The sequence below is a fragment of the Prunus avium genome, chromosome 6, assembly GCF_965620075.1.
Source record: "Prunus avium chromosome 6, drPruAviu1.hap1.1, whole genome shotgun sequence".
NCBI lineage: Eukaryota > Viridiplantae > Streptophyta > Magnoliopsida > Rosales > Rosaceae > Prunus > Prunus avium.
The window spans coordinates 31898491-31922327 of record NC_142289.1 but is presented as its reverse complement, the minus strand read 5'-3'; the positions used below and the strand labels follow the sequence as shown (position 1 = coordinate 31922327).

General features: G+C 35.3%; 3 pseudogenes; all 3 read right to left on the bottom strand.

Moving 5' to 3' along the window:
- Positions 1-6454: 6454 nt before the first annotated feature.
- LOC110770741 (fasciclin-like arabinogalactan protein 12 pseudogene) lies at positions 6455-7659 on the bottom strand (annotated as a pseudogene).
- A 3079-nt stretch (positions 7660-10738) lies between these two features.
- LOC110771375 (fasciclin-like arabinogalactan protein 12 pseudogene) lies at positions 10739-11856 on the bottom strand (annotated as a pseudogene).
- Positions 11857-20055: 8199 nt separating this feature from the next.
- Positions 20056-21152, bottom strand: LOC110770734 (fasciclin-like arabinogalactan protein 12 pseudogene; annotated as a pseudogene).
- Positions 21153-23837: the final 2685 nt, after the last annotated feature.

The following is a 23837-nucleotide window of genomic DNA, read 5'->3' as shown; positions in this document are numbered from 1 at the left end:
AGGCCGTCGCATCATTCGACACTTGGGTTTGGCATGCCTTTTTGGGAGTTACCGGATCTCAGAACGACCTCAATGTGCTTGGTCAATCCCCGGTATTCAAAGATGTCTTGAGAGGCCACATGCCTCCGGCTTCGATGGAAGAGGCCATTTATTTTTTGATACAAATGGAAAGTAGTAGAAAAATTTGAGTGGAAAGTAAAAAATATTGGACGGAAAAGGATTTGTATGAAGATTTGGTGTGGAAAGTGAATAATATTGTTAAATATTTATAGGGAAAAAATCCAAAAAAATTCGACCAAATCCGTCGGATTTCTGAAGGAAAAAAAAATTGATCGAAGCATTCGGGAAGCACCACATGGCTTCTTCCCGTTGGTTTCTATCAGTGCTGTCGTCAGCTGTGACATCACGCTAACTTCAGCGACTGAATTTAAAAAAATTTAACGCGCCAACATTTAAAAAAAAAAAAAATTGATTTCAATTGTTGACATTAGTAGCCTTCGAGCAACAGCCCAGTCGATTCTTGCCTGTGGGCTTGCCCGGGCAGGTGGGTCCCACCCCTTGCCCAAATTGGATCTTGCTTGCTGGAGGAGTTCTGGGGCTTGGGACTGCCTTTTGCCTGGGTTGGACCCAAGCACTGGAGGTGCCCTAAGTACACCCTATTTTACATGAATTGGTCATCTTCATCAAATTTGTTCCTATCAACTCCTTTTCCCTTCATCAAATCTAAACCCTCAGAGATTCACCCACGCATTGAACCAAATTCATGAGTACTTAGGAAGGCTGGATCATTATTTGATAGATTTGTTTTTGTAAGCTGCCATTTGAGCTTTCTTCGTGGTTCTACTATCCTCCTATCCTACGGAATATTCATAGACATGGTTGCTCTAATTAATGAGCTGACATGATACATTGCATAAAAAAAGATAAGGTGTAAACTAAACTACCACCGGTTGTTGAACTTACCAAGATCGCACACGGACTGTTCAACTTTTTCAGTGTCTTTTTCCCAACTCTTGTATAACTCAAATTGTTGTTTTTGGGAGGGCTTGTCCAATATAGATCCCTACATTTTCTATTTCCTAGACATATACTCATCACTCTATAAATCTATGTGTAAAACCCAATTTCAAATTTAAATAACCAGTAGGATATAAGAGGTCGTAGTATTCCTATATTTTTACATCGTTGCCACCAAACTTCATATTTTATTTATAATTTATTTCAAGCATTTCATTAACTGTCATAATTGTAATTAACACTCCCTATTAATAGCATATCAATCACCCCATTTCTTTTGGTTGTCATTCCCTCTCACATACCGCCCCCTAAAATTGCAAACCAAAAAAAATATCTGTAAATTACATATCCAATAATGTACCTATAAAAAAATATAAATATAAATATATACATATAAAATATAAATATATTATTTAAATAAAATATAGGTATATTATTTACCATTTTTTAAAATTTAAAAAAAAACTAAGTCAGTTACTTTGTAATTGAAATTTCCGTACATTTTTCATAAATTAAAAATAGGTACACAATAATTTATAGAAAATATAGGTACATTATTTACCCATAGGTAAATTATTTTACAATATACCTATAAATGTGTATAGGTACATTATTTGGAGAGGAAAAATAGGTTCATTTAAAAAAATACGTACATTGTTTTACTAGGTATATTATTAGAGGGAAAAAATAGGTACATTATTTGGAGAGAGAAAATAGGTTCATTTAAAAAAATTATTTTTTATAAAACAAATAATAGGTACTTTATTCAGAGAAAAAAGGGTACATAATTTAGAGAAAAAAAAATAGGTTCATTTAAAAAAAAAGTTTTTCATAAAACAAACAATAAATAGATTATCAAAATATTTTTCAACATAATTAGAATGTACACTATTATTCATAAAACTATAATAAAATAGATTACTAGTAGTATAATTCATAAAAGGAAAACAACAACACAAATTTATTTAATAAACCAAAATGGTTTTTTTTTTGTCATAAAATAAACCAAAACGTTTCTAATATGTTAATGTTGAATTTAATATTTAATTTGAAATAAGTTTCTAAATTAATTCCTACATCCATTACAACAATTTCAAGATCTTTCCAAATTCAACGTGTGTCATTAGTTACACCTCCACATAACATGTTAACTTGTAAATACGGGTAGTTTTGGAATCCGAAAAATAGAATAAATCAGATTTTAAGCTAGATTAGGTAACTTGCTTACTTGAATCCTAGTCAGCGGGTTTTACTTGAAAAAATTGGGTATTTTAAATAGAAAAATAAAGGAAAGGGTTGTAGGTGATTACAAATGAATTTTATGGGTCTAAGCTCAATTTACTATTTTTGGGATTGCTGAGGTTGATCAACTTTTTAAAAACTTCGAATTTTTATCTCAAATATGTTTCGAATCAAACTCTGAAATTCTAATTTGATTAGACTTGAACATGGTGAGTAGGGCGTACTTATTAAAATTATATTTATTTCATAATTCAATTTTTTATTTTGGTCTTTTTATAATAGGATAAATTAATAATCATTAAATAATTTGATAGTAGAGAGTACTCAGTTAATTTTAGGTTCGTTTAACAGCACCTTTGATTATAATTTCTCGAACTCTCAGTCTCTCTCTATCCCTTATACGAATATGAGATGTTAAGATGGGGATGTAAAAAGCTAGAGTTCTCATTAGGCATAAAAGATTACACTTTGATTAGATAAAATAATAATAATTTTTTTTGTAGATGGTTTTCTTTGTTTTGGGTAATTTGAGATGGTGATGCTTTAATGCAATTTTTTTTTTGGGTCAAAATTCTTTAATGCAATTATCAAGTCTTTATTTTGATTAATCCTAGCCTCTTTCTCCCTACATGAGTCCTAAAGAAAAACTTCATAGAAGGGGAGGAGGAAGAAGCGTCATTGGTCCCTCCTCCAATTCCTCCCTTCTTGCCTTTTTATTTTGGGTTAGTAAATAAGTTCATTGGGGCGTTTTGAATAAGAAACCCCTTGTGTGGTGATTTCTTTTGAGCCATGCTCATATTAAAGCTCCTTCCCCTAATGAAATCCTTCACCCAAAATCCGCTCTCTAACACTACTCATGTTCTCTAAATTCGATTCTACATCATATTTTACGGAGTTTGCTGCAAATCACCCAATTGTTCTTTGGCATGGTTGTTGTTTTGGTTTATATGTTCGCTCTTATACGCAGGTATATCGCTAGAAACCATCTTTTCCCCAGATCTGTTACGGATTTTGTTCTTGCTTTAAGATTTTATGCAGTGGGGGGTGTGGCCGTGACGACACTTCTTCAGGTGGTGGTGGCAAGGTTCATTAGGCTTCCAGGTTGCTTTAGGGTTTCGGCTATGTTGGTTTTGTGGGCTTTGTTTAGAATTATGCTTAATTGTGGTGATGTGGGCTAATAGTTTTAGTGCGGTTTTTATCTGCTTTAGTTTTGTTTTTAGCATGTTAGTTTGTTGCCCTCTTGAGATTGGTGCTTTAGATGTCATGTTGATGTCTTTTATTATATTGTTGAAGTTTATGTAATGAAGTTTCTCTTTGGCCAATGGGAATCTAGCCCAGTGGAAAAGGGCCACTTGCAGACAAGAGGTCTTAGGTTCGAACTCCCATGCAGTGGCGAACCTATTAAGGCGCAAGAAGGTGCAGCTGTACCTCTCTTCGCTGGAAAAGCCATTGTTGCATCTCTTCTCAACTTGGGAGGTGCACTCTAGGTGTTCGACGAAAATCCTAAACGAAGTCAAGTTTGTGTTGCTTCGATTGCGCGTTGTGCGCCTGTCTTTTTGTTTGTTTTTTTTAATCTGGCCAAAACGACGTCGTTTGGACTAGGCTTTAAAAATAAAAAATAAAAAAGAGAAAACCCGGACTGCCATTTCATGGGTGGGCTTTAACAACATTTTATCTAGGGCCTGCATAAAAAAGGAAAAAAGGCTTTAAACTCTAGGGCTTTTAACAACAATGTTATTTTTTTTTATTTTTTTTATAACAAGGATTAAAAAAGGGAAACTCTTGCACAATTCTTTATTTGCATGGGATTGGGAGTTCTCTTTATAAAGGATCAATTTATTGTCACACAAATTTATCAAGTGTGCAAAATTTTGCGTTTTTTTCCTTCTTTAGTACGCCAATCCAAAGTAAGTCTAATGCGTTTTTTTTTCTTCTTGAGCAAACACCAATCCAAAGTATGTTTTGCTTGTATTAGTAATGAAAATATAATGTGACGTTTTCATGATATGAAAGCTCGTCAACAACAGTTGTAGGTTATTTGTAAGGCTTATTATCACAAAACGTCCCTAAGGTTTACGAAACTATCAGACTGCATCCTTAATGTTTTTTTTTTTTTTTTTTGTCATTCGTAGTCCTCAAGGTTAGTATGTGTGATTACAAATAGTCCCTGCCGTTAGGTTCCGTAAAAAACTCCGTTAGTTTGCAAACGTGGCATATATATATATATATATCACAAAACGTCCCTAAGGTTCACGCACCTATCACAAATGGTCCTTACGAAATTTTTTAATTTTTTAATTTAAATTTCATAAAATTTTGGTTTTCTTTTTAAAATTTTATGAATTTTAAATTAAATACATGTGACACTATATTATTGTAGATGTGGGCTCCATATATATGCCACATCAACAAACTAATGGAGTTTTTTAAAAATAATTTGAAATTCATAAAATTTAAAAATGAAAAAACTAAGGGTTTAGGGGTCATAAATGGTCCTCAAGATTAAAATCCTTCTATAAATGGTTTTTTCATTTATAAATAATTTTAAAAAGAAAACCAAAATTCTATGAATTTTAAATTAAAAAAATAAAAAATTTCGTAGGGACCATTTGTGATAGGTGTGTAAACCTCATGGATGTTTTGTGATATATATATATATATATATATATATATGCCACGTCAGCAAACTAATGGAGTTTTTGACATAACCTAACGGCAGGGACCATTTGTGATCATACATACTAACTTTGAGGACCACGAGTGACACAAAAAAACATTAAGTATGCAATCTGATAATTTCGTAAACCATAGGGACATTTTGTGATATTAATTTTTTTTTTTTAATGATTTATGAATGACATTGGTATTGTTTAAATTATAAGGATATTTTGTTGTCAATTATTTTTTTAAAATGATAAGGATAATTGGATATTTGGTATTGCACCTCCGCTAAAAAATTCTTGGGTCTGCCAATGCTCCCATGGCATCTTAGTTATGTGTGTGAAATCCCCATTTCCTATAGTTTAGACTATCGCTTGTAATAAAAAAAATATCTCTTTGATAAATTCTTTTAAAAAGAGTATCTATTTTGACTACATTTTGTTTGGAGTCTTTCTCTCCATGTAGTCTTGAATTTTCTAGCCATGACATAGAAACAGATTTTTGGGCGTAATGAGCGAAAATACTAATTTATATCGAAGGTTCAAAGGTTCGCCACTTTCATGACATTTTTTGAGAAACTCTAGACCTCTTTTTCTCTGAAAAAACACTCCCAAAGCCGTTTTCACTTTGAAGGGGAGGAAGCAACTGTTCTTCCTCCCCTCTCCCCTCTTCTCTTCCTCCTTTCTCATCTTCCCCCATTCTCAAAGACAGAAGGCTTCCCCTATTTGTCTTTCTTTTTATTATGATTTTCCTCTAACCATCACATGCGGTTGCATCACGGCGTCAGATCTCCACCTGTGTTTTGGCATTAGATCTCCACCGCCATCATTTTTGCAATTTCTTTCACTTTAAATTTGGATTAAGTCGTAGAGACTCTTTAGGTTCTTTGTGTAGTTTTCACCTCTCCTTTGGTGAGAGCTTTTCACCTCTCCTTTGTGAGAGCTTTTCACCTCTCCTTTGTGAGAGCTTTTCATCTCTCCTTTGTGAGAGTTTTATTTGTATTGTTTTGGCTTTATTTTTTTTTTATTCTGAGTTTGCAATCTTAGTTGGGATGCCTATGCCAGAGTTTCTTCGATCCTGTGTGATCGTTAATGGAGACGCACCAAATTGTCTTAATTTTGATGTTAGATTGCTCAGTTATTGTAATGGCCATTTGTGGCTAGTGGCTTTTTTGACTAAATTATGAATGCAATCACATAATTTCTCCAAAAACCAAAAAAGAGTTCAAAGGTTCACCTTGGGCCTCAGAAATACTAAAGAGGTCATGATGTCAAAACAATGTTACCGCTTCTCGTGCAGCTAATTTATATGTAGAAACTACTTTTTCCCATTTCTTCTTATGTATTGTATGATTTCATGTATGATTGATTCTAAGACGATTTTTATAGCATATGGATAGCTTGAATTTTTATGAATTCAAGCAATAGGTTAGTTTTAGCAATAGGTTAGAGTTTTTCGTATTTAGTTTACCATTCACGATCGCTCTTATTCTAAAATACATTCAAAATGGTACTCCAAAGTGAAAAATGATGAATTATCAAAAAGACCCATGTACTCATTTTGTGGAGGAATTTACACAAGTTTCTCAAAATAAACAGAAGCCCAAGATGAAATGCAAATGAAATTACTATTACAGATACAAAAAACCAAAACAAAACAAGAACCCAATGAAATTCAACAAAACAGTATTAATCTCACATACAGATCACATTTCTGACATGCAAAACAACAATTATTACCCTACAAACCATTTTGTCAACAAAAGCTTAATGCTGCAGCAGCAACCATAGCAACTGCAATGGAGACAATGCCATTAGATTTGGGGATCAGAGTAGGCACAGCACCAGACTTCGTCGATTGAGCAACAGGACTGTCATCAGATGATGACGTCTTTTTAGGCTTCTCTTGCACCGGAGCTGGTGCTGGTGAAGGTGGGTGATGCTTGGGAGCAAAAACACCATAAGGCTGGAGCACACTGTCAACTTGGTAAATAGCAATTTGACTATCGGAGTAGACAGTGCCTGAAATGGAGGTGTTAACAAGACCAGTTGATATGTTGACTGCCCTGCCTGATGTGGTAATGTTTAGTGGATACTCAAATCCATCTCCAGCTTGGGTGCTCACTGGGTTGCTGAGAGTTTGGAAGTTTTGGAATGTGAGAAAATCTGGGATCAGATGGAATTGTATGAGCTGAACTTTTTGCTCATCACTCAAAGAGTTGAGTGAGCCTGTGCTGAGCTTTGAGAAGGCACTGTCAGTGGGGGCTAAAACGGTGAGTTCGCTATCTGAATTGTTGAGTTGTTTGTAGAGCTGGTTGTCTACTTGGGTGCTTTTCAAAAGGCGGATTAAGACATTGAAGCCACCTGCTTTTTCAAGGATTTTGGTGATGTTGGTTGGGCCTGCAGGTGCAGGGGCATCAGCTGGTGGTGCTGGAACTGCTGGCCTTGTAATTGATGGGGCAGCTGGGGCTCTTGGGGCAGCAGGAGCAGCTGGGGCTCTAGGGGCAGCTGGGGCAGCTGGGGCTCTTGGGGCAGCAGGGGCAGCAGCAGGAGCTTGGGCTAAGATTTTGGTGCAATGGGAAAGGAAAATGAGTAGAAGTGTGAGTGAGAAAAGAGGCTGATTCTGAAGCTTCATCATCATGTTTTTGAGTGTGGTGGGTTTTGGCTTCTTAATTTGTTTGAAAACAAGTAATGCCAATGCAGGAGTGGTGCTTGCACAAGGTAGTGTTTGATATTTTGTGCAAGTGTTTGATATGAGTTTTGGGGGGAATGGAGAGGGTTTTTGTAAGTGGTGGGAGATGAGGGATTTAGGTGAGGAGGGTGATAATTATTTTATCAGTTATACAACCTCCGCAGTTAGCATGTCTGTCTTTGTTGGGAAGGTGAGAGAGAGGAAATGAATATATAGTGAGATTGTGGTGTTAGAGCTACTAGTTTGCTTTCATCTAATCATTTGGTGTTTAGGATTTGCCTAGTTAGATTGTGGCGTTAGAGCAACTAGTTAATTTGCTTTTATCTAATCATTTGGGGTTCAGGATTTACCTCCACAAAAGCCTAAAGCTTGTTTTGTTTCTAATTAAAATTTTCTTCTATTAACTTCCTCCCCTTAAAATTAACATAGTGGTTGCGTACGAACCTTAAGTCCCGAAAATTATCTTCTCTTTCTCATATTATTCTGCTCTAGCTCCCTCTCTTTCTTCTCAATCTCTCTCTGAGCCTCTCTTTATTAAACAAATACGATATGTGACTAGAGTTCTCCTAAGGTATACAACAGTACAATTTGAGTTAATCAAATAGAAGAATTTACTTTTCTAGATGGTTTTCTTTGTTTTAGGTAATTTGAGATGGTGATTCTTCGATGCAATTATCAAGTATCTATTTTGATTACATTTTGTTTGGAGTGTTTTTTCTTCATGTGGTCTTAAATTTTTTTTTAAACCATAATATATAGAAACATATTTTTGGGTAGCGAAAAGAATATGTCTTTTTCATATATTAATACACAATGCATCCCTAAACCCTAAGGGTGGAACCATGATTTTTCATATTAATTTTGGTTATTTTTTGTGGTTTTTATATTTATTTTTAGATTTTCTTCCTAATGTTGCAATTTTATCCAGATCAAGCTCAGTTTTGGCGTGTGATATGATCTCTGCTATTCTGTGGTCTGGTGCGATTGTGTTTGTTTTCTTCTCTTTTTTCGTTTTTCTTTGTTCTAAAGTGATTTTTGTGGTTCAATCTTCCTTTCTATTGTTGTTTCAGTTTTGACGTGAAGCTCTGTTTTTCTATTGTTGAGGTATGTATTTTCTTTATCATATCAGTTTTTATAAGTTGATTTTTCAACTCTTTGATGTAGTTTTTATTTTTGTTCTTGCTTTTTTTAGGTGCTGTTTGGTTGGGGGATTTCGTAGAATTTTCTGTTGAGGTACGAGTACATTGAATTTGTTGTTCGTTTACAATTTTGATCTTTTTTGTTTTTCGTTTTTTTGCTGATTATGTTTCGTTTTGATTTCTTTAGGCTACTTCTTTCTATGTGATGCATTGTAGTTTATATTTTTTATTTGTTGATTTGATTTGTTTATGTTGTTTGTTACTTAGTTAAGTCGGGCCCGTTTGGGAGTGCTTCTGGAACAGTTAAAAGCGCTTTCTGACAACCAAAAGCGCTTCTTACAGCGTTTGGCAAAAAGTTTAGAAGCGCTTTCTGGAGAAGCAACTGCCATGTGCTTCTTCAGGAAGCATTCCCAAGTGCTTTTCCAAGAAGCACTTCGATTTCTTATGAAAATTTCAACGTCTTTATTATAAAAGCACTTTTGATAGAAGCGCTTATAAGTAGAAGTGCTTCCTAAAGAAGCAGTCCCAAACGAGTAGACTCGTCATGATATGATGATTTGATTGTGTTAGGTTTTCCCATACTGGCTAGAGGCTTGTAGTTTTTAGTTTTTATTTTCTTTGGGATGTTGCTTACCCGGTGCTGCAAGAAGATAAACTAATGCTGCAAGATCCTAAAATGCATTGTTGTTTATGTCTAGTGATTTTTTACTATTTTATTTTATTTTTTCATTTTCAAGGGTAATAGAGGTTTGTGTGATTGCAAAGTGTACTTACAAGTCCGAAACAGTCAAAATTGGTTTTTATTTTTGTTTTTGTTATGGTTTATATTATTAATATCTACATTGTTTTATTATAGAGTAGTTTATTGCAATTCTTGTTTTTTGTTGCAGTTTCTTTTTTTGTTTGCAATTTTTGTTTTTGTTTACTTCACTGATATCACTTGAATTTGATAGTATTTTATCGTAATTTCTGTTAGCTATGTGAATGTGTTTTTGCTCTTGCAATTCAGTTTGGTTGCTTTTGGCTTTTAGTTTTGTTTTCAATTTAGGGAGGTGGTTTGGGTTATGTTTTTTATAGGTTGATGATCGATTGTTGTTTTGGGGGTTGTTCGAGAGTCTTTGACTCAAATTCTACAATACAGTTTCGATTTCAGTACAATTTTTCCATAAAATTGTTGCGTTGTTTGCGTTTTAAGTACATTTGTTTAGGGATCATTTTAGTTTTAGTTATGTTCTTTTTTCTACTTACAGTTTCTTTTTTTCTTTTCAATTCATTGACATCTAAATTATTTTGTTATAAAATAGTAGTTGATTGAAATTTCTGTTTGTTTTTTTCATTACTATTTTTGTGTCACTTCATTGATATCTATATTATTTTGTGACACAGTAGTAGTTGATTGCTTTTTTTGTCTTTTTGCAATTTTTGTTTTTGTTGTGTTTTTCTTAGAGTTATAAATGATTGAAAAGTTTCTGTGTTCGTTTTACTTCATTGATATCTACATTGTTTTGCTTTAGAGTAGTAGTTTATTCAATTTTTTTTTTTTTTACATTGTTTTGTTTTATATTAGTAGTTGATTGTAGTTTTTGTGTTTGTTTCACTTCATTGTATCTACATTACTTTGTTATAAAATTAATAGTTGATTGCAATTGTTGTTTTTTATTTATTATTATAAGGATTATGATTTGTTATAGGTTGATGATCGATTATAGTTTTGGAGGTAGTTCTAGAGTGTTTGGCTGAAATTCTGCAGTGCAGTTTTGGTTTCATTATAATTGGTTTTCTAGAATTTACATTTTAAGTACATTTGATAAGGGATCATTTGGGTTTTATTTATATTTTTTAGGGTAGTACAATTTATGTTTTTGTTATATATATATATTCTAAAAATACATTCAAAATTGTACTCCAAAAGTGAAAAAGGATTGATCAAGACGCATGTACTAATTTTGTAGAAGAATTAACACAAGTTTCTCAAAATACACAGAACCGAAGATGAATACAAATGAAAATATTACAGATACAAAGAACAAAACAGATAAGAACCCAATGAAAAATTCAACAACAACAATTATTCCAAACCAGTCACTGTACATCATTACCCTTCAAATTCAATCCAACTCCAATTGGAACAAACAATTCTGTCACAAAAAGCTTAATGCTGCAGCAGCAACCACAGAAACTACAATGGAAACAACGCCATTAAGTTTGGGGATCAGAGTAGGCACAGCACCAGACTTCGTCAATTCAGCAACAGGACTGTCATCAGATGATGACGTCTTTTTAGGCTTCTCTTGCACCGGAGCCGGTGCCGGTGAAGGTGGGTGATGCTTGGGAGCAAAAACACCATAAGGCTGGAGCACACTGTCAAGTTGGTAAATAGCAATTTGACTATCAGAGTAGACAGTGCCTGAAATGGAGGTGTTGACAAGACCAGTTGATATGTTGACTGCCCTGCCTGATGTGGTAATGTTTAGTGGGTACTCAAATCCATCTCCAGCTTGGGTCCTCACTGGGTTGCTGAGAGTTTGGAAGTTTTGGATTGTGAGAAAATCTGGGATCAGATGGAATTGTAAGAGCTGGACTTTTTGCTCGTCACTCAAAGAGTTGAGTGAGCCTGTGCTGAGCTTTGAGAAGGCACTGTCAGTGGGGGCTAAAACGGTGAGTTGGCTATTTGAGTTGTTGAGTTGGCTGTAGAGCTGGTTGTCTACTTGGGTGCTTTTCAAAAGGCGGATTAAGACATTGAAGCCACCTGCTTTTTCAAGGATTTTGGTGATGTTGGTTGGGCCTGCAGGTGCAGGGGCATCTGCTGGTGGTGCTGGAACTGCTGGCCCTGTAATTGCTGGGGCAGTTGGGGCAATTGGGGCAGCTGGGGCAATTGGGGCAGTTGGTGTAGCTGGGGTGGCAGGAGCAGCCGGAGCAGCAGCAGGAGCTTGGGATATGATTTTGGTGCAATGGGAAAGGAAGATGAGTATAAGTGTGAGTGAGAAAAGAGGCTGATTCTGAAGCTTCATCATCATGTTTTTGAGTGTGGCGTGTTTTGGCTTCTTAATTTGCTTGAAAACAATTAATGCCAATGCAGGAGTGGTGCTTGCACAAGGTGTTTGATATTTTGTGCAAGTGTTTGATATGAGTTTTGGGGGGAATGGAGAGGGTTTTTATAAGTGGTGGGAGATGAGGGATTTAGGTGAGGAGGGTGATAATTATTTAATCAGTTACATACAACCTTCGCAGTTAGCATGTCTGTCCTTGTTGGGAAGGTGAGAGAGAGGGAATTAATAAAGAGTGAGATTGTGGTGTTAGAGCTACTAGTTTGCTTTCATCTAATCATTTTGTGTTTATCATTTGCGAACAGAGAGGGAATAGTGAAACAAAGTAGGGCAAATATTCAATTATGCTCATATACGCTCATATTATTATTCTTCTCCAATATGGAGTTATTTATACAAATACAAAGATGTGTTAACCCTAAATAAAATATGAAATATATCTAAATTACAATAGGAAATAAATCTCTATTACAATAGGACTAAATAATAATTGGTAAGTAAACAAAATTCTAACTAAATAAGGAACCCAAATTCTAACTAAGGACTCGCCAACACTCCCTCTCAAATTGGGGCAAAGATATTTCGCACGCCCAACTTGACAAGCGAATCATAGAACACCATACTCAACATTGACCAATCGAACAACTATAGGCCTTGTCATAAACCACAAATGAAACATCTGACAAACCCTAACAAATAGGGCACATAGAAGAACACATAAAAACAAAACACAAAAACCCTGTGAGCATGGCAGTAGATAAGGTAGAACACAGAAACCCTGTGACCATGGCAGTAGATAAGGTAGAACACAGAAATCCTGTGAGCACGGTAGTAGATAAGGCAGAACACAGAAACCCTGTGACCATGGCAGTAGATAAGGCAGAACACAGAAACCCTGTGAGCACGGTAGTAGATAAGGCAGAACAAAAAAACCCTATGAGCACGGCAGTAGATAAGGCTGAACACAAAAACCTTGTGACCACGACAATAGATAAGGCAGAACACAGAAACCTTGTGAACACAACAGTAGATAAGGCAGAACACAAAAACCATGTGAGCACGGCAGTAGATAAGGTAGAACACAGAAACCCTGTGAGCACGGCAGTAAATAAGGCAGAACACAGAAACCCTGTGAGCACGGCAGTAAATAAGGCAGAACACAAAAACCCTATGAGCACGGCAGTAGATAAGGCTGAATACAGAAACCCTGTGAGCACGACAATAGATAAGGAAAAACACAGAATCCTTGTGAGCACGGCAGTAGATAAGGCAGAACACAGAAACCTTGTAAGCACGATAATAGGTAAGGCAATAGCAAGGTAGGCAGTGGCGATAGTAGCATGGTAGATAGTGGTGGTGGGCTAGGATTATAGGTTAGGTGTATAGTGCAACGGAAATAGGTACTGTTTAGGGTTAAGGTTTTTTTTTTTTTTTTTTGGGAGAGATGGATCAAAACACAGCAACATCATTGGCAATGACCATAGCAACGTTAAGTGAAGCAAACAAAGGCAACATCAACGGCAGGAGCAATGACCACATAAACGATAGCTGAAAACAATGACAAATTATTCCATATCAACTTTAGCTAATTCATGAAGGCACAACTTCTCTTCACTCCCCCTCTCCCCCTAAAGAGAAGGGGTCGTCGGAGCCAAGAAATAAGCAATTCTTCATGGGAATACATCAAGGTAATAGGGCAAGCAACACATTTGAGAGAGATAAGGTATAGGAGAGAGAAACAGATCACCCACTTTAAATTCAACATTAAATATTTGCATCATAAGACGATCAAATTCATGAACAATATATGCTTTAGCAGCTCTTAAATACAGTGAATGCACTCTCTCATGCTTAAAATGGTTCTTAAGATTCTGACTTATATGGAATATGCATGCCCCATGATGAGCATCAGGAAATATAGTGGAGATAACCTTACAAATGCTTTCATGTCTATCAGAAATGAAAACTAAGTCATTAATATCCCCAATAGCTCCCCGTAATTTTGTCAAAAACCAATTCCATGATGCACCATTCTCCGAATCTCCAACTCCGAATGCAATAGGGTATGTTTGGTTATTTCCATCCTTGCTTGTGGCAACAAACAATGTCCCACGAAATTTACCTTTTAAAGATGTTCCATCAAGTGCTATTATTGGCCTGATAACAGTGCAAAATCCTCTGATGCAAGGTCCAAGTGACATGAAAAGATACATAAAATGATTATTACCTTCAGTTTCAATATGAGTTATCGTGCCAAGATTTGTGGCTTCAACATAGCACAATATGATGGAAGTATCACATAAGATTGGTGATCCCCTAACCAACTCTAGTGCATGTTCCCTAGCTCTCCAAGCCTTCACATAAATTGTACTCACACCCATGTCCTTTCGCATATCCTCCATGATGTCGTGGGGTCTATGTACTCGTGATACACCAGCGTACTTAGATTTTATTCATTGGCCAATAAGAGAACTACTTGCATGTCGATGATGGCAATGAATAGCATCCAATGAGTGTTTAGTGAAATATTTTTGGACCATGAAATATTAGGATTTTCGTACCTTGGATGCACGCAGTTTCCACATGCATCGGTCATTGACACAACCAACTTCAAATTGAATCTCTTCACTTTGAACTCATAATTTTTCGTCATAGCATCAATACCCAACTTTATTTTTAAATCTTTCATAGTCTCATACACTTGACCTACAATTATATCTCCACTTGCATTGCAGAGCTATGTCATGTCTGATCCATGTACATTGTTTTTATCCTTGTTCCAAGCATTTGATTTATTGGAGTTTGGTTCATCATAGTGCACATTGACAGCTGGAACATCATCACATCCCATGTTTTCATGAGGCAAGTCATTTAATTCAACATTATCTTGGAACACATTATCAACTTCTTTCTCAAAAAGCAACTTATCTAGTTGTGTTGTATTATTCTCTTCATATTATGACTCCTCAATTTCTGCATTTTCCAAGTCATTTTCTGAATCATGATATATATTGATCATTATCATCTAAATCAGCTTGAGTATCCAAGTTGAGGTCCATTGGCATTGGTTGATTGCTTCCACTTCCATAAGAAAATATTTTACGCTTCAATGTAACACACAATGAAATCTTGTAATTCCTTGAAAGACTTTCAAAAATAAAAGCTCTCATGTCATCATCATCAACTATTTCTGCAGGCCATGCACTTTTCATTGCATCATATATGACTTTCATAGTTATCTCATACTCATTTCAATCCACATTTATACAATGTCATACACCTTATTGTGAAGCTCCTCTAACATAATTTTATTTGAAACAAGTAGTCCTTTAGTTTTGCAATTTTTATTGTGAGTTAACCCACTTCCCATTGTAGTTAATCAAAATTGTCAAACTAGACATTATCCTGAAAAGTAAGCTAACATAAATAAATAAATAATACATTACACATTGAGAAAACAATGTTCAAACCCTATATATATTTTTTGTCAGAGTAGCAAATATATATATGATTTGTCTATGATGATATCAAATATCAGTTGTGCATTAATACGATTTAGTAAGTTAAAATGTAAGAGTATTAATCAATTACAACATGGATTTTTATCACAAAACGTCCCTGACGTTTGCGAAACTATCAGATTGCATCCTTAAAGTTTTTTTGTATCATTTATGGTCCCTAACGTTAATGTAGGTGCTCTTAAATAGTCCCTCTATCTGTCAAAAAAACTGTTAAATTCAGGGATATAATCGTCATTCAATCCAAAATTATAAATAAAATAAAAATTTCCTTCCCTTTCTCTCTTTCTTTTCTTCTCTTCTTCTTTCTCTCCGCCAAATTATCTCTTCTCTCTCTGTTTCTCTTTTTTTTTTCTCCTATCCTTTGTCACTCTCTCCTTTTTCTTCTTTCCTAGCAAGGTGGAAGAAAACCAACACTTTTTGTCTGACGTGAGAAATCCTACCTGGATTCTGAGATCAGAAATTTATCGATCAAACAACTGGATGACATAAAATCCGACTTTGTTATTTTCGATTTTTATTATGTGTGGCTGCAGCTCAAAATGAAAAAGACCAAATTGTGAGAAATCTTGGGTTTTGAGGTCTAGGAATGGATCAGTTTATGGTGGTGTGAAGAAGAGGCACGACGCACCAAAAAGGAGAGAAATTTGGTTTCTGAAACTGGTTTCTCTCGGCCATGGCAGATAAGCTTTGTTTGATGGCTTCTCATGGCTACCCTCATGGCCTTGTTTTACAGCAAGAGCAGGGCATGGGTATTATCAAGGTAAAGTAAAGGTTTTGAAGCACTCAGGAATAATTTATAAGTATGCAATCAGTGAGTTGTGTGATGAATCAGAATGCACTCAGGAATAATCTCAAGTCTAATTGACCTATTTGATATTTTAAACTCTTAAACACTAAACAATAGCCCAGAATGGGAATATAAAAGTGAAAACCTCCATTCGAGGGATATTAGCTCTTCCTGTACCTGGATCTAACTTTCTGACTTCTATAGAACCCAACACCTCCCCCCTCCTCTCCTGCTCTCTCTCTCTCTCTCTCTGACTGAGTTGTTTTAATTCAATGAATCTTTACTTTTGACAGATAAGTTTTCCGGACCTTCAAAACTATGATTCGGATCAAGCATGGCCTGTGATTATAGATAATTTTGTTGAATGGATGAGAGACAAGCAAAGCTAATTTTGGCATCCTCCTCCTGTTAGAATACACTGCTGACCTATAAGAAGGTAAAGAGAAGCAGAAGAATAGATATTGGCGGAGAGAGAAGAAGAAGAAGAAGAAAGAAGGGAGGGAAGGAAATAAAAAATATATATTTTATAATTTTGGATTGATTTGACGATTATATCCTTGGATTTAACAGTTTTTGTTGACAGAAGGACCATTTAAGAGCACTCATATTAACGTTAGGGACCATGAGTGATACAAAAAAACTTTAAGGATGCAATCTGATAGTTTCGTAAACGTCAGGGACGTTTTGTGATAAAAAGCCTTACAACATTAGTAAATGGCTCCTTTTTATCTTTTCAAGTTACAAACAAAAAGAAGTACAAATAAGACTAGAAGTTATTGGTCTATACAAGTGCAATATAAATAAGAGCATAGATGTAGAGAGCCAAAAGTAAAAGTTTCATCAACACTTATTAAAATCTTAAAATGCAAAACACAAAAACCTCATGACCAAACAAAGTTCTGTACTTTGATCTATAATATAGTGTATGTAAAAGTGTTTACACTATTATCCATGACATCAGTCCCAAGTTTGTATAGTGTTCAAATTTATGGGACTTTCTTCTACTATAATAGGCTTACTTCTTCCTGAATTTCTTAGATTTTGTTTTAATTCTAAACTTCATGGGAACGTTCATGACATAACAAATGTTGGAACTGAGACTAGAGAGTAGAAAGTAAAACCCACACACCCTCCCCCAAACACCATCACACCATCAAACACACCTAAACTGATGAATATTTCAATTCCTTGTTCCCACCATGCCAAAGAAAAGAAGAAACAATTAGAAGGAAGAAGCAACCGTACGAAAAAACACAAAATATGCAAAAAGAGAAAGAAGAGCATCACTCACCAGTAGTTCGACCAAGGCTACAGACATGCGTGCTCACCAGTAGTTTGACCAAGGCTACAGACATGTGTGCGATTCCAAACTTTGTGTAGTAGGGTTTTGCTTTTTAGTTTATGTGGGTTTTAATTTTTAAGGGCATTTGTGTCTATTTAAGTACGTTTTTGGCATATTTGAAAGTTTTTATAAAAACTGACATGTTTGAAAGTGGGGGGGTAAATTTTGCCTATTTTTGATAAAAAAGATCCCTAGCCTATCTCTCCCTCTATGAGTCCCAAAGAAAAACTTCATAAAGGGGGAGGAGGAAGAAGCATCATTGGTCCCTCCTCCCATTCCTCTATTCTTGTCTATTTTGGGTTAGTGAATAAGTCCACTCAGGTGTTTTAAATAAGAAACCCCTTGTAGTGATTTCTTTTAAGCCATGCTCAAATTGAAGTTCCTTCTCTCAATGAAATCCCTTCACCCAAAATCCGCTCTCTAACACTGCTCATGTTCTCTATAAATTTGATTATACATCATATTTGATGGAGTTTGCTGTAAATCACCCAATTATTCTTTGGCAGGGTGGTTGTTTGGGTTTATGTGTTCACTCTTACTCACAGGTATATCACTGGAAACCATCTTTTCCCCAAATATGTTATGTATTTTGTTCTTGCTTCAAGATTTTGTACGGTGGTGGTCGTGGCCATTATTTGAGCAAAATTCTGCATGGGGAATATTCGCGGGTTGATTCCTCGATCTTCGATCTTCTTTCTCTCTCTTCCTCGATCCCTGTGAAATAAATTTGAGTAAATAGACGACACCAGAGGGGTGTTGGCCAAAAGCCCTCTGATGCCTAAGTTAGTTCGATTGGATCTTGATAAAGATATGATAATAGCTAAAGTGGAAGTAGTTTTCTCTCACAAGGAGAGTTGGGTGGCCAGAGCCGTGTGTAGTGGCACTTAGCCATGTGGGAGAGAGGAGAGAGAGAGTGGTGGCAATAGAGGATTTTAGGGTTCAAAAAGAATTACTTTGAATGCCTTGTGTAGCCATGTATTTATAGGCTCCTTGTATGCTAGGGTTTTGGGAGAATAATCTTGATCTGTTTAGGATTATTCTTTCCCAAAAAGATTATATGAATTAATCCAAGAGATTTGGTGGAAATTGGTTCCTTGATTTAGGGAGATATTCTTATCTTAAATCAAAGATAATTTCCCCAATTAAATAGGATTTAGTTAGGGTAATTAGTTGACCTAAGGAATATTCCTTTTTCACGTGTCGTTTTCTTATTGGCCGGCAAAATATGTGTTCCCACACTTGTGATGACACTTCTTCAAGTGATGGTGGCAGGGGTCATTAGGCGTCCAGGTTGCTTTAGAGTTTCGGCTATGCTAGGTTTGTGGGTTTTGTTTAGGATTATGCTTAATTGTGGTGATGTGGGCTAGTAGTTTTAGTGTAGCTTTTGTCCGCTTTAGTTTTATTTTTAGCATATTAGTTTGTTGCCTTCTTGGGATTGGTGCTTTAAATGTCATGTTGGTGTCTTTTTGAAGTTTATGTAATTAAGTTTCTCTTCGGCCAATGGGAGTCTAGCCTAGTGGAAAAGGGCATTGACTTGCAGACAAGAGGTCTTAGGTTTGAACCCCCATGCAGTGGCGAACTTATTAAGGCGCAAGTAGGTACTGCATGTTGTACCTCTGCTCAGCCTGGGAGGTGCACTCTAGGTGTTCAATGAAAAGCCTAAACGATGTCAAGTCTTTGTTGCTTTGGTTGAGCGTTGTGCACCTATTTTTTTTTTTTAAATCCTGGCCAAAACGATGCCGTTTGAACCAGGCTTTAAAACTTAAAACAAAATTGAAAAAAAAAACAACAACAAAGAAGAGAAAACCTAGACTGCCTTGAATTTTCTATTTTGATTACATTTTGTTTGGAGTCTTTCTCTTCATGTAGTGTTTAATTTTCCAGCCATGGTATAAAAACAGATTTTTGGGCGTAATGAGCGAAAATAATAATAGATATTTATAAAAATACCCAATCCTAGACATGTATTTATAAAAATACCCAAGCACTATTTAAACATAGAAACATACCCAAAATGGGTTTTGGGTATGTGTGTAATGATGGGTTTTGGGTATGTTTATAAATGGGTTTTGAGTGTGTGTGATGATGAGTTTTGGGTATGTTTATAAAGTGTTTTGGGTGTTGGGTATTTTTATAATTTCAGCCCCCATTTTGGGTATTTTAGTGAAACTCCCAAATAATAATTTATATGGAAGGTTCAAAGGTTCGCCTTGGGCCTCCTCAGTTATACTAAAGAGGTCATGATGTCAAAACATTATTATTGTGACCGGTTCTCCTGTAGCTAATATATATGTAGAAAGTTACTATAATATGTATTGTATGAATTCATGTATGATTATACGACTATTTTTATAGCATAAGGATAGCTTGAATTTTTATGAATACAATACAAGCAATAGGTTAGATTTAGAAATAAATGAAGAGAACTTAGTTTTTAGTTTTTAGTTTAAAATACATTCAAAATGGTACTCCAAAAGTGAAAAATGATTAATTATATCAAAAAGACCCATGTACTCATTTTCTGGAGGAATTTACACAAGTTTCTCAAAATAAACAGAAGCCCAAGATGAAATGCAAATGAAATTACTATTACAGATACAAAAAAACAAGACAAGAACCCAATGAAATTATTCAAAACAGTATTGGTCTCACATACAGATCACATTTCTCACATGCAAAACAACAATTATAACCCTTCAAATTCAAACCAACTCCAATTGGAACAAACAATTTTGTCAACAAAAGCTTAACGCTGCAGCAGCAACCATAGCAACTGCAATGGAGACAATGCCATTAAATTTAGGGATCAGATTAGGCACAGCACCAGACTTCGTCAATTCAGCAACAGGACTGTCATCAGATGATGACGTCTTTTTAGGCTTCTCTTGCACCGGAGCCGGTGCCGGTGAAGGTGGGTGATGCTTGGGAGCAAAAACACCATAAGGCTGGAGTACACTGTCAAGTTGGTAAATAGCAATTTGACTATCAGAGTAGACAGTGCCTGAAATGGAGGTGTTGACAAGACCAGTTGATATGTTAACTGCCTTGCCTGATGTGGTAATGTTTAGTGGGTACTCAAATCCATCTCCCGCTTGGGTCCTCACTGGGTTGCTGAGAGTTTGGAAGTTTTGAATTGTGAGAAAATCTGGGATCAGATGGAATTGTAAAAGCTGGACTTTTTGCTCATCACTCAACGAGTTGAGTGAGCCTGTGCTGAGCTTTGAGAAGGCACTGTCAGTGGGGGCTAAAACGGTGAGTTGGCTATTTGAGTTGTTGAGTTGGCTGTAGAGCTGGTTGTCTACTTGGGTGCTTTTCAAAAGGCGGATTAAGACATTGAAGCCACCTGCTTTTTCAAGGATTTTGGTGATGTTGGTTGGGCCTGCAGGTGCAGGGGCATCTGCTGGTGGTGCTGGAACTGCTGGCCCTGTAATTGCTGGGGCAGTTGGGGCAATTGGGGCAGCTGGGGCAATTGGGGCAGCTGGGGTAGCTGGGGCGGCAGGAGCAGCCGGAGCAGCAGCAGGAGCTTGGGATATGATTTTGGTGCAATGGGAAAGGAAGATGAGTATAAGTGTGAGTGAGAAAAGAGGCTGATTCTGAAGCTTCATCATCATGTTTTTGAGTGTGGTGGGTTTTGGCTTCTTAATTTGCTTGAAAACAAGTAATGCCAATGCAGGAGTGGTGCTAGCACAAGGTGTTTGATATTTTGTGCAAGTGTTTGATATGAGTTTTGGGGGAATGGAGAGGGTTTTTATAAGTGGTGGGAGATGAGGGATTTAGGTGAGGAGGGTGATAATTATTTTATCAGATATACACCCTTCGCAGTTAGCATGTCTGTCTTTGTTGGGAAGGTGAGAGAGAGGAAATGTAGAGTGAGATTGTGGTGTTAGAGTTACTAGTTTGCTTTCATCTAATCATTTGGTGTTTAGGATTTGCCTAGTTATCTAATCATTTGGGGTTCAGGATTTACCTCAACAAAAGCCTAACGCTTGTTTTGTTTCTAATTAAAATTTTCTTCTATTAACTTCCTCTCCCGAAGAGTCCTAACCTTCGGGGTCCCGAAAATTATCTAATCATTTGGGGTCCCGAAAATTTTCTTCTCTTTCTCATATTATTCTGCTCTACCTCCCTCCCTCTCTTTCTTTTCTTCTCAATCTCTCTCTCAGCCTTTCTCTATTAAACAAATACCAGATGTGACTATAGTTCTCCTAAGGTATACAATATTACAATTTGAGTTATTCCACAAAAGCCTAACGCTTTTATCTAATCATTTAGGCTAATGCTTCAAGATCCTAAAATGCATTGTTGTTTATGTCAAGTGATTCTTTATTAATTTAAATTGTTTTATGCTTTTTTTTTTTTTTTTCATTTTCAAAGGTAATGGAGGTTTGTGTGATTGCCAAGTGTACTTATAAGTTCGAAAAAGTTACAAATTTTGTTTTTGTTGCAGTTTCTATTTTTGTTTTGTTTACATCATTAATATCTACATTGTTTTGTTATAGAGTAGTAGTTTATTGCAATTTTTATTTTTTGTTGCAGTTTCTTTTTTTGTTTATTTTATTAATATCACTTGAATTTGATAGTATCTCATCGTAGCTTCTGTTAGCTATGTGAATGTGTATTTCTCCTACAATTCTGTTTGGTTGCTTTTGGCTTTTAGTTTTGTTTTGAATTTAGGGAGGTGGTTTGGGTTATGTTTTTTATAGGTTGATGATCGATTATGGTACAATTAGTTGATGTACAATTAGTTTTTCCATAAAACAGTTGTGCTTTTTACGTTTTAAGTACATTTGTTTAGGGATCATTTCAATTTTAGTTATGTTCTTTTTCTGCAGTGTTTTTTTTTCAATTAATTGATATCTACATTATTTTGATATAGAATAGTAGTTGATTGTAATTTCTGTTTGTTTTTTTCATTTACTATTTTTGTGTCTCTTCATTGATATATATATATATATATATTATTTTGTGACACAGTACTAGTTGATTGCAATTTTTTTTCTTTTTGCAGTTTCTGTTTTTGTTGTGTTTTTCTTAGAGTTGTAAATCATTGAAGTTTATGTGTTCGTTATTTATATCTACATTGTTTTGTTTTAGAGTAGTAGTTTATTGCAGTTTTTGTTTTTACATTGTTTTGCTGTATAGTAGTAATTTATTGCAGTTTTGTTTTTGTACGTGTTTGTTTCACTTCATTGGTACTTACATTACTTTGTTATAAAAATAATAGTTGATTGCAGTTTCTGTTTTTTTTTTGTTTATTATAAGGATTATGATTGTTATAGGTTGATGATCGATTATAGTTTTGGAATGTTTCGCTGAAATTATGCAGTGCATTTTTTGTTTCGTTAGAATTGGTTTTCTAGAATCTGTCGTGCAATTTAGGTTTTAAGTACATTTGATAAGGTATCATTTGGGTTTTATTTATGTTTTTTTAGGGTAGTGAAATTTCTGTTTTTGTTTTACTATATATATATTGTTTTGTATTGCAGTTTATATTATATAAACCTTAAGAATATCAATATAATATACATAAGAGTTTAAATTTGTAAATTTTGTAACTTTAAATTGATTTATTTACGTATAACTTAAGAGCATGAGGGATTTGGAACAAATTGTGCACGAATTGGTATTGAATTTTTTTTTTTTAAAATTAACTATTAATATAAATATTATGTAACTGAACAAATATCAGAAAAATAAGGTTGGTGTAGTGGTTTGTAATTGAGGCTTCCTCCTTTGGTGTAGTTGTTTTTTATTATATTATTGTAAAATTGGATAGTATATTTTAGGGCTTGTTTGAGAGTGCTTCTGGAAGGGCCAAAAGTGCTTTCTGATAACTAAAAGCGTCTCTGACAGCGTTTGGCAGAAAAGTTTAGAAGCGCTTCTGGGTCATTGAAGCGCTTCCTGGAGAAGCACTTGCTATGTGCTTTTCCAAGAAGCACTCCCAAGTGCTTTTCCACAAAGCACTTTAATTTTTGGGTACTGATTTTCCCACTCCTTTTTTATCCACTTACACTCCATTTTTAAAAAATTGTATGTTCTCACTCCTCTTTTGTTCACTTACACTTCCTTTTATCTTATAGTAAAAAGTATTTAAAAAAACAAAAGGGAGTGTAGGTGGATAAAAAGGGAGTGGAAAAATCACCACCCTAATTTTTTATGCAAAATTCAAAATTTTTATAATAAAAGCGCTTTTGTTAGAAACGCTTATGAGCAGGAGTACTTCCTAAAGAAGTGGTCCCAAACGAGCCCTTAGTCATTGACATTATCTAGAATAAGTAAAATTCTCTTATCATCTACCACATTGTTATAGTATACATTGATCTTATACCAAAACTCCCTAAATTTTATACCTCTCTTATAACGCGGTTCAAAATGTAGTGAAGTTTTATT